The following is a 17,304-nucleotide window of genomic DNA, read 5'->3' as shown; positions in this document are numbered from 1 at the left end:
ATCTTTAGTAAAGACTGTTTTATTGTGGTCGTTAAACATTTTTTTTTCAAGCTCTCTGTACAATTGAGAAATAACAAGTTGCGACAGGAGATATATTCCACCAACTCACAGCTGTTACCGGAACAGCATTAATTACTAAGTTTTAATGAACTTACGTTATTCTATTGCGTCATGATGCTGTAAGCACTAATGAGGTACTGTGGAGAGAGAAGTTGGAATGTCTGAAGTTCTATTTTTCTTCCTCATTTGCATAAGCGTTGCTCTTATAATTTTCTTCCCCGAGCTCGTAATGACGGAATTAATGAAGTCGAGCCGAAGGTCTAAATATTCAAATTAATATTCCGCTAATAGAATTGCGAAATTTTGCTGTCGAGTCTGGTAAGCTTATGTTTATTCCTTTAAAATTATGCAGACACATAGTAACTGCTTCTTACTGCTAATATTATTTGTTAAGCTGGTGATCTACAAATTTGAAAGTTTGTATAGTACATTATGAACTTCATCTGTCGGTAAATCTACGTTATCACTTATATCTGGTTTTTATGACGTGTGAATTATATCGTTCTTGCAGCTTTAACATAATAGACAATAAACGTAATTGATAAGTTAATTTTAAGCTACTATTAGAGGCCAGCAACCTATGACCAGCGGGCAGTGGTCAGAAAAACTAAATTATTATTGTAGATAACTGCAACTACAGTATTACAAATGCAAACTACTGCTAACACTAGTTTTTTTTTATTTATTTATTTATTTATTTCGTGCTTACTAACTTTGCGCCAGCTTTGATGGCGCAATCGGTTAAAGCGAGACTCACAATACTGATTGGAAAGCTGGGGTAGTGAGTTCGATCCTAGTGGCAAAGAAAACAACACAGGCTTGTATACGCAGTTAGGTACATGCTAAATCTGTCGTGGCTGAACCTCCCTTTGTTGGCTGTGGTGTGGAAATTAAGAGAAAGGAGTACTAGATCAGGCACTGTTCCCGTCATTTGACCGGGGTCAAAATTACATTGCATTTCTGCCATGTCCGTTGAAAGACAGAGCTAAAAAAAATGGAGCTAGGTGTTCGGCTATGGTTTAGTGGTGTGTGACTACAACTACTTTAATATTTTTAAAATACTCACTTTGATGTGAAACTTAATTTACACCCATGTTCAAAAAGCTATTGAATAAAAATTTGGCTTATTTAAACACTAGAAACTATTGAGATGTTTTTATTCATATTTACACGAGCTAGTTTGTTATTCTAAACTAATACATTTTCCGATTTTGTTCCTTTAACCTTCAATTTCTTATATGTTTCTCAACATCGAATGTTTACTTTATGGAATGTTAAGAAATGATAAAATATTTCTAAGTGTTAAATTCTCTTTTATTTCTCTAAAAAATAAATATCATCGAAAATTTACAGAGAAAATATGTTCCCTTCCATTGAAATAACATAATTGCTCTATGAGTGTACATTCGCATTTGAAGGTTTGGCTAAAGTGAAGAATTAGCTATTATTCGTAATGGCTAGTTTAAATATTAAAATACGTAATTTTTATAAACGCTAGACAATAACGGCATTCTCATCAGGTCTCTTGACGAATCTATGTTTCTTCGTTCTTTCATTTCCTTACTAAACGAACGTTAAAAGTAGTTGCCAGAAATTGCTACAAACTACAGTATTTTGGTTTTGCAATCCACTGAATAATATTTTTTTTAAAAAAAAGAAGGAGAAGCACACTGCACTACAAACTAAAGTAGCAACTACAAAACTTTCGTTACATGTACCTCCCTAATTCTGACCACTGCCCTCGGGTCACCTAGTTTCCCACTGAGAAAATACAGGATTAACCCATTTGCATAATGTTTTCATTTTCTGTATTCTAAAATAATGGATTATTTAAAATAGAAATAGTATGTACCATCAGAAACTTCTTCGTAAAAATTAATTAAATTATGTAAAAACTAATTAAATTTTGTAAAAATTAATTAAATTATGATTTTTACAAAATTAAAAATTATTTAATTTTGTAAAAATTAATTAAATTTTGTAAAAATTAATTAAATTATGTAAAAATTAATTAAATTTTGTAAAAATTAATTGAATAATGAATTTTACAAAATTAAAAATTATTTAATTTTTTAAAAATTTATTCAATTATGAAAAATTAATTAAATTAATTTAAAAAATCATAATTAAATTTTGATTTTTATTTCAATTGGTTAAAAATCAATTGAAATAAAAAAGCATAGCAAAGCACTGCCATGCAGCATTTCCTGCCAATTAGATCACAATTTCCCTCACCATTTCCTAATTTATTTTCAAAACATTTGCTGCCGTGATTTTTAGAGCTTTCTAATTTAAATACCTGGATTTCCAGTAAACCATAAAAACGGAAAATTTTTAAAATAATGGTTTAAATACCGTTTAACTTTGTCTTTAATGGCAGAATTGTGTAGGTTTTTTTTTTCCTGAAATTTTATTACCATACGGCGTGAGGTAATTTTATCCGATTTCTTTCCCTGTTTAGAATCTCATCAGTAAAATCAAAAATCTTTAGAGGGCAGCTATCAAACTTTTTATCATCTAAACACATTTTTTTTCAATAGATTTAGAAAAACTGTTATGTTTCCCAGACAAACATGAAAAAAAATTCCTCTCATTTCTTTAAATTCTGTTTTATTTTGATTTTTTTTATTACCAAATTTTTAAAAATCGATCTTTTTTAAAATGCTTTTTTTTTCTCAAGAAAACCAATAATCTTGAAAATTGACAAGAATACTTTTTTGTTTAAGAATCATTTATTCAAATGGTACGAGAAAAAAAAATTATACAAAATAAGCAAATTCTGCTTTATATTTCTTTTCACTATACTGTTAAAAATGTTAAAAATGCCTTAAAAATGTTGAGTTCTCGCTTGATATCAGAATTCGGTCAAATAAATCCACACATGAAAGCTGAAGGTAAATCTTTTCATTCTTTTATGACAATAGGTATTAAATAAAGACTCTAAAGAAAAAACAAGTTGTAAACAACTAAATAAAATATTTTTTTAAATCAAAAACCACAGAGATTTACTATATTGATTTTTAACACCAAGTCTTCAGTTAGAATAAAACCCTTTTCTCAGCAAGTATTAGAAAAAAAGTAAGCTTTCTTTACAAATTTTCATGAAAATATTTATTTTTAAATTTAATTTTAAGATGGTTTTTTATTTCACCTAAACCAAAAATTATCAATTGTCTCTTGAAATATTTTCAAGAAAACTTACCCATTTCCTGTAAATGTAACAAAATGAAAAAAAAAAATCTTTTTCTGCTCTTTTTTCTTACTACCACTGCTGTGGCTTAAAAAATGTTCAGTTCTCACTCGATGAAAATTCGGCCTATATACATGAAAACTGAAAATAAATCTTATCATTGTTTTAAGAAAACTAGGTTCTAAATCAGAAAATTTAAGTAAAATTTTAATTAGTTCGTAAATAACTAAATAAAAAGACTTTTCATAAAATTGTCTGTTTCAAACTGTACATAAAAGAGTGTCATATAAAAGCTTATGTTTTTTACTTTTAACTATGTTGTTTACTTTTATCTATGTCATTTCTCAGGATTTACTATATCGCGGTAATTTTTACAAAATTAATTACAAATTTTTAATATTTTTAACCTCAGAATTTTGAATATGGTCCAGTTTATAAATATAATACTTTTTTCTGTACAAAATATATTAATATTTTTAACAGATAAACTATTTAAAAAAATGCGGCATTCAGTTTCAAAACCATTCAAAATGTAAATCTTTTAAAAATAATTAATTCAAATTGTATTTAATACCATCTTTATTCTGAAAAAAAAGAGAAAGAAAAACACGAATTTAATTTGCTAGTCAATAAACCGGGTTTTTATTGTATTCAAAATTAAGTTTGTTTCAGAAAATTATCACCCTCTGAGAAAGAAAAATAGGGTCAAAACTACCAGAATGTTGAGAATTAAGGTGTTTCTGGCTCTATGGGAACACCGAAAAGCTCGATAATTTTTACCGAAGGCGTTAGCTATTGATTTTAATAAAATTAACAAAAAAAATATTGTTTTATAATGTGTAATAAAATGTGGTGAAATATACTAATTTTATTATGATACTTTAGACTATGGTAATCATTTAACGCCTTAATGTTGGTTATTTTCAGCCTTAGAGCATGAAATGAAAACCATTTATTCGGCTAAAATAACTCTTCAGCTTTGTATTTTTTTTACAAAAGCAATAAGAACTATAATTCTGAAAACAAAGACTCCCGGTAAACCATGAACGAAAAGAGTTACCTAATAAATAGTTCAAATACCGCATATTTGAGTTTTTATTACCAGAATAAGAGTTTTTTTTCTCTTTTGCAGAAATGTCACTACCGTACAGGACGATAATTTTACCCAAATTTTTTTTCTTCACCTTTTAGTCTAAATTTACTTATGATTTCTTTTGACTGAGGGGAGGGGGAATATATTAAACCTAAAATACAATAATTTTAATGAATTCAATAACTTAATATGAATTACTTTTAATTTATGTTTAGGTAACTCAGAAAAGGAAATAAAAATGATTCGCGTTAAGGAGTCAATTCAAAGTTTGTAATAGTCTCTACAAGCTTCGATGGAAGAAAAGAAAGCATAAATGATTTTGGAAAAAAAATTGCAAAAATATATTTTGAAATCAAATCTTTATTCACAGTTCATTACAAATATTTTTTTACGACCTGAACAAAATTCAATTCCATCCTAAGTCTAGCTAAAAGTAATATTTCATTTTAAGAAACCATTTATATCAGAATACTCTAATAAAATGCTGAATTGAATATTTATTTATTTCGAAGTTAAAAGAATTTATAAAACATTCTTATAGCCATATAATAAAGGTAAATAAAATTTCATTTCCTAGCATATGATTTAAATCACATAAAGGTTTTAAACGCAAAAATTTTTGAAAATTATTATAGTGATAAATTAGACGAATTCAAAATACCAAGTCTCGTAGTTTAAAGTTATCATATTCAGAGAAATGTTTATATGTTTAGATTTCAAACATTTATTTCTTCTTAATATCCTTAGGTATATATCATTTCAAGTATATTTAGCACTTTTCTGACTATATAGGTGAAATATTTAGAGGAGTTAGGAAATAAAATATATAATATATAAACGCATTATTGCTTTAACTTGGAGATTTAACACTTTTTTGTGTTCGAAATCAACTATTTAAGCCTCTATTTATCCGCTATTTAAGCCTCTAAAATGTAAATAATTCAAAATAAGACATTTTATTTCTCTGCAAAAATTTAACTTTTTACAGTGGTTAGAAACACATAGTTAGAAACATCTCCAATAAATTTAAATTCAATTATAGTTGTAGTGGTCGTGTTTTGTAATGAATACGTATGGCATGCTTATAAGAGTAAATTTGTATTACTGTTTATTCTGTTTATTAAAAATATTCCCGTGGCTGGGCGACGCAGTTGGTTTGTCGTCGGCCTTCTGAGGCGATCCCCGGCACAGATACCGGATTTTCGGGATGCAGAAAATCCTCAGCGGCCTTGTCGTATGATTATGCGGCATGTAAAAGATCCCTGGAGTACCTTATTGGCTCTTGGCCTTTCCAGCAAAATTAAATTCCTAGTGCACTTTAATCCAAATGGAGTATTTTTTAATCCAAATAGAGTGTCGGTGCTGCCATCTAGTGTGACAGAAACTAGACGTCCAAATCAACATGGCCAACGGTATCTCACCCATTGTTGTGGTCCTGAAAGAGTGGATATCACTCCTGGAGAACGCACTAGGTCTGCTCATCGGGAAGACTGATTGTGCAGCTCATAGGAAATAAAAAAATAATCCCAGAGTTATATAACTTTGGCATTGATGCTTAATTTGAGTATTAATACTTTTTGCATTAAAAACTTTTTGCATAAAATGTTGGAGTTAGAACTTACATTTATCGCAATATGGAGAAAAGAAAAGAGATTGTCAAACTTTTATTTAGATAAAAAAGAAAAAAAGAATTAAAATATGATCTCAGTATTGTTTATTTTGGCTGTTTGCAGTTTTGACCACTTCTCAGCAAAAAATTGATGCTATTATATAAGATTGCTTAGCAAAAATTTTTTAGAATTTTTTTATCATTTTTTATTAGCTGCTTTAATAATTTTCTTAAAGTTGTACAATCAATCTGGCTGTGGAAAATTTATCGATGATCATTCAGTTAGTAGCAACCACTAGGGATATGTTTCATTTTAAAGTAAAATACTATTGTAAACAACTTGTTGCCCTTAACAAATGCAATAGTACAACAATTGATTGAATGATAATATGTTAGTGATTTAGTTCAGCCTTTGGCGTGAAAAAAAACTATATTACTTTATTGTAATTTTTTATTAATTTTTCATGATCTGATTAAACATTTAAACTGCATATTTGATTTTTATTAATGAATAAATGTTAATTTATTGAAAGAAACTTTTTATTTGTTTGTTGGTTAAATGCAAAGTATATGAACTTTGAATGTTAAGAAAATATTATATTCATTAACGTAGTTAATTTTATCGAAAAGATATTAAAATTTCCCTGTTAATACATACATTTTTTTTTTCTTAGAGCAGAAGGAATTTATTTACTGACTAATGAACTTTCACTCGTTTGCGGTTCTAACAAGCCAGAACTGAAAAAAAAGAGTTATAAGAGACAGAGAACAATTTTAAAAAATAATAAAGGAATTATTTAATATGTTTAATTAAAGAGATTTTAAAGAGTCTGAATTCTTATGGAGATTTTAAAGAGTTTGGACTTGATGGTTAAATTAATTTTTACAAAATAGTTCAGAAAGTTACGTAGGAAAGAAAAATTTTTTGAACTTAATCAAAATACGCCTCTGAAGATTTAAGTTTTCTACGATGAAAATTCATTTGCAACTTTTAAATTTGTGTCTTATGCGAAATTTTAAAGCATTTTTTTAAAAAAATTGCCTGTTTCAAACTGTAAACGAAAGCATGTCACATAAAAATTTATAATTAAATGTGAAATTATGTTTGTTACTTTTAACCATTTCATTTTTCAGGATTTACTATATTTTAAAAAATTGTTACAAAATTAATTATAATTTTTTAATATTTTTAAACTCAGAATTTTTAATATGGTCTATTCTTATAAAAACAAAATGTATTAATACTTGTGATCAGTAATTATAACTAAAATATATTTGGCATCATTCATTATGCATAAATCACATTAACGAACATTTTTAATTTCTGCAAAATGTCTTTTTCATTTTTAAAAAAAAGGGTTGTTTTGGATTATTTTCAAATTAATGTATTTTTTTTTATAAAATTCCTATTTGAGTTTCATCAAAAAACTGTTTATAAGATACAATGAAATATATAACCTTCGAGTCACGTAATCATAAATTCCTCAGAAACTAAACTTTATTGCATTTTAGCTAAACTTCATTGCATTTGTAAATAAATAATTCCTACCCCCAAAAAATGTGCTACTTTGGATTTTTTTCTTATTGTAGTATTTTTGTAACAAAATACATATTTTGGTTTTATTCAAAAAAACTGTTTATAAGATATATTGAAATATGTAACCTTCGAAGCACGTAATCATAAATATCTGAGTTGCATTACTTAACTTTATTGCATTTTGAATAAATAAATCTTACCCCTTAAAAAATGCTGTTTGGGATTTTTTTCTTTCTTGTATTGCAGTATTTTTTAATAAGAAACCTATTTCGCTTTTATTAAAAAAAACTTTTTCTAAGAAAAATCTATTTATAAGATATATTGTATGTAACTTTCGAGGTACGTAATCATAAAATTCCTGAGTAATATTATTAGCTAAACTTTATTGTATTTTTGAAAAAATAATTCTTACCCCCTTAAAAAGTGTTATTTATTCACGATTTTGAGTAGTATTATTTTTAAATACTTTGCTGAGATCAAAGAGTTTCCTCAAATCCATCAGAGAGAACGGGACACTAAATAAATTTATACTAGAAAATGAGATATTAAAAATTCATCAGGGAGACACAATATTAATAGTATTCATTAGAGATAATTACTTATGACTATCTTTTATTTAAAGACTTAAGATAAGAAAACTCTTTTATTATGTAATCTATTACATTTCATCAAGTTAGTTTTGTTCGAAATGTCTCGAGGGAGCAGCGAAAACGATGCATTCGAAAACTGAGAAGCAAGATTAGGCAGACAAAAGCGGCTTAATTTCATTTGAAGAAATTAGGACATTCTTTATACTTTAGCTTTCCCATCATCTAAAACAGAAATGCTTTATTTAATTGTTGTTTCATTCAAATCCTGCCGTATATATATTTCAGTTTATTTGATACGAACGAATTATCACCAAGAAGCATTTTTCTATCGTCAAATTAAAGTATTATTCTACGTTTTAATATTAAAGAATAATTCTGTTTGTTGATATCAAACTCAAAGGCTATTTGAAATTTATCTGAAATGTTTTATTTGGGACAAAAGTAAAATAATTTCAATTTTAAAATGTTAATTTAAATTATTAATTGCAACTCTAGATAAGTTCCTAGTTTAAACAATAAAGTAACTAATGAATTACTAGTGCAATAAAAAGGGAAAATTTAACAAAAATTAGCCTTTATTTGACTAAACCAATTTAAAGTTCAGTCTTTTAAAATTGACTAATTGAATTCATTGACCTAATTTAAATCACTTTTAGATTAAACAACTTATGCTTAAGCAACTTACTCATAAAAACAAAGAAAAATTCCAGTAGTTGAAAAAGGAAACTTAAGTATTCATATTAACTTGGACAAATAACAGTACATCATCCTTGGTTTAGGAGGGGTTATATAGGCTTTTTCTTATTGATTATGAGCCAATAATCATTCTTATTGTCTCTGTTTTAAACGTATCTTTATAATAAATTATAAATATTCTCTTATGCCCTCTAGTTACTATAAGCTGGATAATAAAAGCAATCTCTTATGTCTTAATAGATTAAAAGGAAATGAATGTGATAAATTTTTAAAGCATTATCAAGACACATAGATCTGAATTATTTGAATTTCAACAATTTTGTCCAAGTAGCATTTCTTTTAAACTAATCATTTATGTTACACAAAATTATATTTGAATATCCTAATGAAATTTTTAAAAAAAACTGAAATCTTTCTTTAACTTAAAATTTTTGAGTGAGCGAATTGAAAAACGTTTAGTGAAAACTTTTCCTCGAAATACAATTTCATTGTCAATTCTCGATTAAACTTTAAGTAAGGTCTCCGAAAATAAAATCTATTGGTTTATTTTTATTTAAAAATACCTAAGATAATCCCTAAAAATCCCTTCACAAAAGAGATATCCCAATCCTTTCCACAATGCTTCTAAGCTCAGTAGGAGAAACACATTGTTGGAGAACTTCCTAATCACTCATGCGTTTTACACTTACTTTCAAAATACAACAGATTACAACTCTAACAATGAACGAGGGTGATTCGAATAATTTTTATCATTTCCGCAACCTAGAACTATATCAAACGCCTCGGCATTTGAAATGAATAGCCCTAATGTGCCTGACTGACCTTCGTCTACGACGAATATTTATAAGCAAATTCCTCGTTATCAAAGGGGGAAATGATTATGAAATGCCGAGTTCAGACAAAGAAAGAGTTATTAAAAACGGCAAAAAAAAAAATGCACGTACTTTTTCTATTCTTTTGTTTTGGCACGCTTGTGATATTCTTTTTAGAAGCACTTCCATTAATGTTATGATCGTCTGCTATAAAACCATGCTCAGTTTTTCCATAAACTGTTTAATTCTGCATATGAAAATTGTCCTGAATCATCAGAGTGGTCGTAACTTTCAGTTACGCGGAGTTTTTTTTTTTTATTATTATTATTTTTAAGCTGGATGATTGGAAAATTTCTAGAATTCTAAAAGATCCCACGACGCAGCTATTCGAAAAACAATTGCTTAATAGTTACAAATATTTCAGTTTTTAATTATTATTGCTTAGTATTTTTCTTTTCAGGGATCTGTCCAGGGCAAATTTACTGTAGTTAGGCGGTACTTTCACAAATTCAATTTTGGAAAAAAACGGTTGTTTTACATTTTACTTTTAACATATTTTCGAAAAATATTTAACTATTTTCTTATTGTAGCATATTTTTGTGCTCATTTTTTAATATAATTTAAATTTCACAAATTATGACTAAATTTTCGCAAAATAGGTATCTCTCAAAAAAAACCTAGACAGACCCCTGCTTTTATAATGGTCGTTAAACAACCGTCCCAGTTATGAATTTACGACTACCAATGTTCAACGCTGTAGCTTTGTAATTTTGAACTCATAACAGAAGACAAGGGAGCTTCTGGATCAAGTATTGGGAGAAATTTGCGTCCGTGGAAGAATGGAGCTTTTTGCGTAACATTGAAAGGAAAACAACGAAGACCTCTCACGGTTAGCCTGACGGCAAGGGGACTCTAACCCATGATCCATCTACCACTGAGGATATTTTACGTCAGCATTATGGTTGCGGAATTCGTATCAACCAGACACCACTGAGTTTTAAAAGTGGGTTACCCATTGGGAGGTGAACGGTCGATCCCCTGAGCCATCGCGGATCTGGTTTATAGTATTGAAAATTTCGCTTTCTCTTTCATTGGCATGGAGTAGAAAGGAAGATAGTAGTAGCCTCATTTTTGGGACCCTATCAGGACTGGCCCTTGGGCAACGTGACACAGGGAATTGCTTTTGACAATGAAATTCGAAGCTCCCGCTAAGGCGAGTATAAAAGCCAACATCTGAAAAATGAATTTTAAAAAATTTTACTTACTGTATTTAAAAGTGGGTTACTCCATTGGGAGGTGAACGGTCGATCCCCTGAGCCATCTTTTTTACTTTTAAACTTTACTTGTTATGTATTTCATACTTAAAAAAATATTGAAATAAAAATTATTGTTAAAATCAAATGTATTTTTCTTTATTCTAGAAAGTATTTCTTAATCATGGGATTTTTCAACTTTTCTATTATATTTTCTAAGAAAATTTTGCTTGAGAATTATTTTTAATGAATAAAGTTTTACAACACTACCTTTGTACACGCATTATGAGAAAATAAAAATAAACCTAGTGCTACGTTCAGTAAAATCATGAGATGAGGCATTTGTCCCGGACCTCGCAACTGCCTGCTTCAGTGATAATATTCAGAATAGTTACGAAATAAATGCAAAAAAAAAATTTTTTTTTCTTGTTAAGTAACTATCGTAATGAAAATCAAAAGCAATAGTTTATACAGTTTTTTTTAACGATCTGGGCGAAAATTAAATCAAAATATCTGAAGATGGTTTACTTCTAAATTCTGAGATCCACGAGTAAAAAAATTGTTGTGATTCAAGAACTGAATGTAATGCGTAAATGAAACATATTTCGTCAACTTACTTCTATAGGATACTATGTTCAATCTTTGCAAACTCTGGGTCCCGTGTTTCTAGGATGAAAAACTTTTTTTTCTAAAATATTAAATGATTCTGGAAAATTTGAAAATAATATAATTAAAAGATAATTTTAAGTATTAAGTAGAAATGAAACATTACTGTTATCTTCGGGAACCGTTCTACTGTTTTAAAAACTGTTTTTACTGACGATTGGTTCTGTAGATTCCCCATAACAACAAAGTACAAAATTCGGTAGAAAAAGAAAGAAAAATTAGAAATAAAATACAATTATTCAACAGAGGATAGGGTATACTTTGTTCTATGTAAACTAAAGCAAAAACAGCCTGAATAAAGCACAAATAGAAGTATATAAATGGACATACCACAGTTTCAGTTGTATAGCTCTATAAACAAAAATCTTCTTCTGTGTCAAAAACGCCATTTTTTTTTACGATTATACACTGATGAATGTTTTTGTTTATGGAATTAAAACTATAATATGTCCATTTATGTACTTTTTTTTGTCCTTCATTCAAGCAGTTTTTGCTTTAGTTTCAAATACAATTGCTCTACAAAAATTATTCTACGCGTGAAATTGTATTAAATATTTTTATTTTTATTAAATCATTTCTTATGTTAAATATTATTTTTTTAATTTTTATTCATTGTTTTAAGTCTTTATTTATTGTTTTAAATCTGTAAAATAAATATGTTTTTTCCTCTTAATAGCAGATGTCTAAAATGCACCTAAGAATAGAATTTAGTAATAAAACAAGTTTTGCTTAGATTTCACTTTATGATAAGAAAGATATTCTCCTTATGAAAGCATTTAAGAGATAAGATAATAAAAAGAATTTCATTTAAATAACAAGTTGCACTCTAAAAGATAATTCAAGATATTTTTCAGTGAAAGCAAAACCTTATAATTACTGGTAAGCCATATATAAAACAAATTACTCAACAAGATCTTAAAAGCTACTTTTAAAATTGCCTTTTTTGAATGTCCTCAACTCTCACTTCTGTTTGTGGGTTATATCTCAGTTAGAAGTTAAACATTAAGATAACAGTTATGTAATTATTATACATTTCTCAATATTCTGAAAATCTCTTTCGACATTTAGCTGTTGGTGATTTGGGAAATTGTTTTTAAGCTAGGTTTACCGCGTTTGAGTTGCCGAATTGAAATATAATAACTGTTTCCGCTGATATTTAAATAACGTTTTTAAATGCCAAAAATATATCAGTAAATAAAATCGTTGTAAAATATAACTTACGCATGTTACGGTAAGAAATATAGCTGATTATGAAGATAAATTCATTTAAATATTTTATAAGTTTTTTTTTTTAAATATCAAAACTTTCAATATATCCCATTCACTTAGTTTTTATTTTATATATGTATTTATTTATTTTTAAATCTTTAAAACATGCATTCAAAAAATATTGAGATGCCTTTATCCGTAATTGATATACAAATTGTTGCCGATTAAGAAATATCGAAACGTAGCGGGAAAATTCTGTGCCAATAATTGTTTTGCATAATTCACATTTTTAAAACGGAAAAGTATTAATCAAACAATTAAATTAAATAAATGATTTAAATTTTTTTATTCATTGTTTTTTAATCTGCTTTCATTGTAATTATCCAAAATTTTATGCAGCGATAAAGAAATCTAATTTATGCATGGAACAATTAAAAAAAGTTTTATTTCGTTTTAAACATTTAAAAAAAAAAAGATATCATTTGCGTAAACATCATTTTTGTTTAATGAATATTCTTTTTTGCCTCATCAGTTCCTCCACAACATGCACACTTTTTCGATAGTTGACATTTTCAAATAAAATTTTACCCTATAGTATTGTTTCTAAATAAGTACTTTATAAGTTTTGTTTTATTATATTACCGTAGTTGCACAGCTGATCCATTTTTTATGTTTACGACTATCACTGCTCAAATACGTAGTCTTGTAGTGTTGAACTCAGCCCTGAAGACAAGGGAACTCCTAGATAATGCATTGTCTTCGTGGCGGACTGCTAATTTACAGCACAATTTACAGAAACAGCTTATTGTCTACATGGAAATCGTTGTGTTCTTAAAAAGAACGTTCTTTTGAATAATTTGAAAATGTGACTTCTCATTATATATTGCCCCTAGCCTTTCAATTATTGAAAAATTTCTTTTTTTAAGCATCGCGCTATTTTAGATATAGATAGTTATTTGATATTTTGACAGTTTTATGATAATATTTACCAAAATTTTTCGACTGTTTGAAAAAAAAAATTAAGTAGGCATTTTTTTTAACAGTTTTCAGTGCATTTCACAAAATAGTAGATATTTGGGTTAAATTTAGTACCATGGTTTCAAGCTTTCATTTTTCTTCTTGTAAATTCTTTCAGTTTAAAGTACTTTTATTTTATTTTTAACTCTCCTAAAGGAAAATAAATTATATTTCATAAACTGAAAGCTTCGAGTCGTCTGTTGAGTAGTTTGATTATAATTAACGCTTTGGAATATTTAAAAATATTATTTTTTATGTTTTTTTTTAGAAAGCAATTAAAAATGATTTTTAAAAAAATGGCTGTCTTAAAAAAGCTGGGGAATGACGACATTACATAAAAAGGAAGAATTTCCCGACTTGAAAAAGTGGTAACATAACATAAATTAATTTTTGATCTAATATTGGTTTTATATAAAAATAATATCATACAAGAAATTTAATTTACGGAAAACAGTAAACATTAAAAAAAAAATTATCCGTTATCTGCTTTAAATATTAATTCTGTTTACCGCAAATAATTTGAAAGATGGGTTTGCTTAAGTTTTCCAATAAGTGGATGATACTTATACTGAAAATTTTATGTTGAGAAGAAATTGGAATATCCTCTAAGTTATTTTTATTTAATTATACGAACTCATAATGTGATCAAAAACAGAAATCTAACTTGTTTACACATCTGTTTCATTATTTAATTTTAAAAATAAAAAGTTAGTGAAAAATGATTTACTAACTGATGAAAATGAAATAATCAACACTTACTTATTTAAATTCAGAGCACTCATAATATTTATTTTAATAAGAATAACACTAAGTATATTTTTATGTTCATGTTACTAACAAAGTTAGCTTCGCCATTTCTGTTTTGAAAACTAAAACTTTTGAAGATTTCTATTCAAAACTTCTATCAGACTTATTTCAAGAACCTTACAGAAGTTTCTAACGTTAGAAGGCATGCGGAGTTTATATAACTCTGTTACTAACTAAGTTAGAAGAGTACAAAATTTATGCAATTCTGTTACAAACATTAGCATATTTAAACTTCTAAATGAGCTTATAAAATTCTGCGGAACTCTTGAACTTAAATTATTTTAAGCGAAAGAGTTACTCGAAATTTTAGCAACGAATTTTAATATTTTAGAGAACGTTGACAAAATTAGATACGATGTTTGTGCGAGTAGAATAAAGATTCCTGGCATGTAGTCATGGGCATGCTTATGCCTGTAAATAAAAACTTTTATATACGGTTTAGTAATATTTATTATTAGCATAGATAGAAATCATACATTAATCAAGGTATAAATTATTTATTAACTTTAATATAGGTAAATTAATACTTTAAATATAAATGAAATATTAAGCAATTTAAAAAGCAAAATTATACATAAATTGATATTTTTGTTAATTAATTTTAAGTTTAATTAAAATGGAAACTTGAAGTGACTTCGTAAGGGGATTCTTAAGAATAATGTTTAATTAATATAGTTACTGTTATTATTAATCAAATTTCCATTACAAGTACCTGACTTTTAGGATTATAGCAGATTGCAGTGATTTAAATTAGAAATTAAATCGACCAACTTCATTCTACAGTTTTTCTGAAATGAAATTATTATGTAAATTATTTTGCAATCTTTTTCATATATAAAGAAGACATTGGGGGAAAACTTCGAAAAAAATTATTACAACAAGTTTTATTTACTTCCAACTAAGATATAAATCATACATTAATAAATATATTAATTAAATGTTTACTTAAATAGGAATAAATTTATACCTTAAATATAAATTAACTATTTTCTTAAATAGTTAGATTTATACCTAAAATTAACTAGAATGTTTGTACGAATGGAATATGTTATTGATTCCAATGTTATCGACCTGATTAGTTACATATTTATGCAAAAAAGGTAAGAAAAAAACATTTAGTATGGCTAAGTAAATTTATAATACTAGTCTAGGTAGAAATATTATATTAATCGGAATATCTATGGGCAGGGATTGCCTGGTACGGCGTTGGGCCCATGTTCTAAGAGATTGTGCGTTCGATCCTCACCGGCCGAAGACGCCGGTGTTGTAAATAGTGACTGGTGCACGTTAAATCTGCCAAGTCACAAAGTTCTTTATATTCCCATAACAAATCGTACCCCTGGGGTACTGAATTGGTGATTGATCATTCTCTGGTTTAAGTCAAAATTACGATCTGTGGGTGAATCAATGGATATAACAATGGGTCCGCCTTGTAAACGGGTTGTGACGTATGTGGGTGGCAGAACTCGAATTCTTGGCCATTGATGGTGCCACTAGAAAACAAGATGGTGCGATCCCCATTTGCTTTAATGGCATTCGACAACAACAACCTCAACTTCTGTGTCAATAAAATTATACTTTGCATTAAATATTTACTTTAATCTAGATAAATTATTACTTTAAATATAAATCAATCTTAACTTTTATACACCCACACTGTAAGAAATTTTGAGGTGTTGATCCAAAGTATTGTTCCAATTTGCTGCAACTGTGGTGCTAAGTTGAAAAATATTATCGAACTTCTTAAACGTGATTAAACGATAATATGGGTCAGCTGGAAAAGAAACATAATTCAATCTTACAACTTATTATGGTTTCAATAAATGAGCGTTCCATTATCATTCGTTGCTGAACCGATCCTGAAAGTGAACTATAAACTAATCAACAGTGAAACAGCATGATTTAGTTTTCAAATATTATTATATGAAAAATGCAGAATAAGTCCTAAAAATAACCTGCGATTTGGAAGGAAAAAAAAACTAAAATGGAAAGAAATGCGGATATACGGTTGGTTGTATTCTTCCAAGGAAATATAGATTTTTTTTCGTGAAATTTTAAATGTAATTTCAAGGTTCTCCAACAGTTGGCTCTGTGAATAAAAAAAAGCACTAATAAAAATATTTAACTACATGCCATTCTAAAGGAAATATTTGCATTGGGCATCAGTTTACTTAGGCTACAGGCAGTAAGAGTTTTGGAACAACGCATTCTGGTGACGAGCTTTTTCGATAAATTTAAAGCTTACATAATAACTGGTTTCCTGAGCAGAAAGCAGTATGTATACTTTTATTAACTGTATGCTTCGAATCAAACTGTATTATTTATGAATATTTTTTAAGTTCTTTTTTATGTGTTTTATTAAATGGCTGTTCACTTTTGAGACACCCGGTATACATTTGAAAAAAGAAAAAAAAAAGATTCACGTTGTATCCTACCAATTAATGTGTAGCGTCCATTTTTAGGTCTGTGATTAAAAATATATTATTAACTCAAAAGTATTACTTTTTGGCACACACTTTACATACATTATTTTTAAGCGTTCATTTTATGCAGATTATATAGTAACACAGTATCAAACATAACGTAATATTGTAGTTTCTTACTTGCTTTGTAGTTTTTTTATGATTTAATCAAGTGGATATCCTTCATTTCAATATTTAAAATGCAGTAAATAAATAACAGTAATTCCATAAAAAATTCGAAGAATTTTTTTTTGGCTAATTGGCTTTATAATATATCAAATTAATTTGCAAAAATTTAAAAAT

The 17,304-nt window shown here is 27.6% G+C and overlaps 1 protein-coding gene across 3 annotated transcripts in view; it reads left to right on the top strand.

Moving 5' to 3' along the window:
- The first annotated feature begins 258 nt into the window (after window positions 1-258).
- The window catches only part of LOC107450354 (PTB domain-containing engulfment adapter protein 1), a 47,647-nt gene continuing 30,601 nt past the window's right edge, over window positions 259-17,304 (top strand). The window contains exon 1 of one of the 3 annotated variants that reach the window (XM_016066121.3): window positions 259-378. The gene's annotated coding sequence lies outside the window, so the exon portion shown is untranslated. Of the gene's footprint in view, window positions 379-3,101; window positions 3,139-12,310; window positions 12,386-17,304 lie in introns of those variants that run through there. The other 2 variants (XM_071178413.1, XM_071178414.1) reach the window with 2 other exon arrangements.

Source organism: Parasteatoda tepidariorum, chromosome 3, assembly GCF_043381705.1.
Source record: "Parasteatoda tepidariorum isolate YZ-2023 chromosome 3, CAS_Ptep_4.0, whole genome shotgun sequence".
Taxonomy (NCBI): Eukaryota; Metazoa; Arthropoda; class Arachnida; order Araneae; family Theridiidae; genus Parasteatoda; species Parasteatoda tepidariorum.
This window is presented reverse-complemented; position numbering and strand designations above follow the sequence as displayed.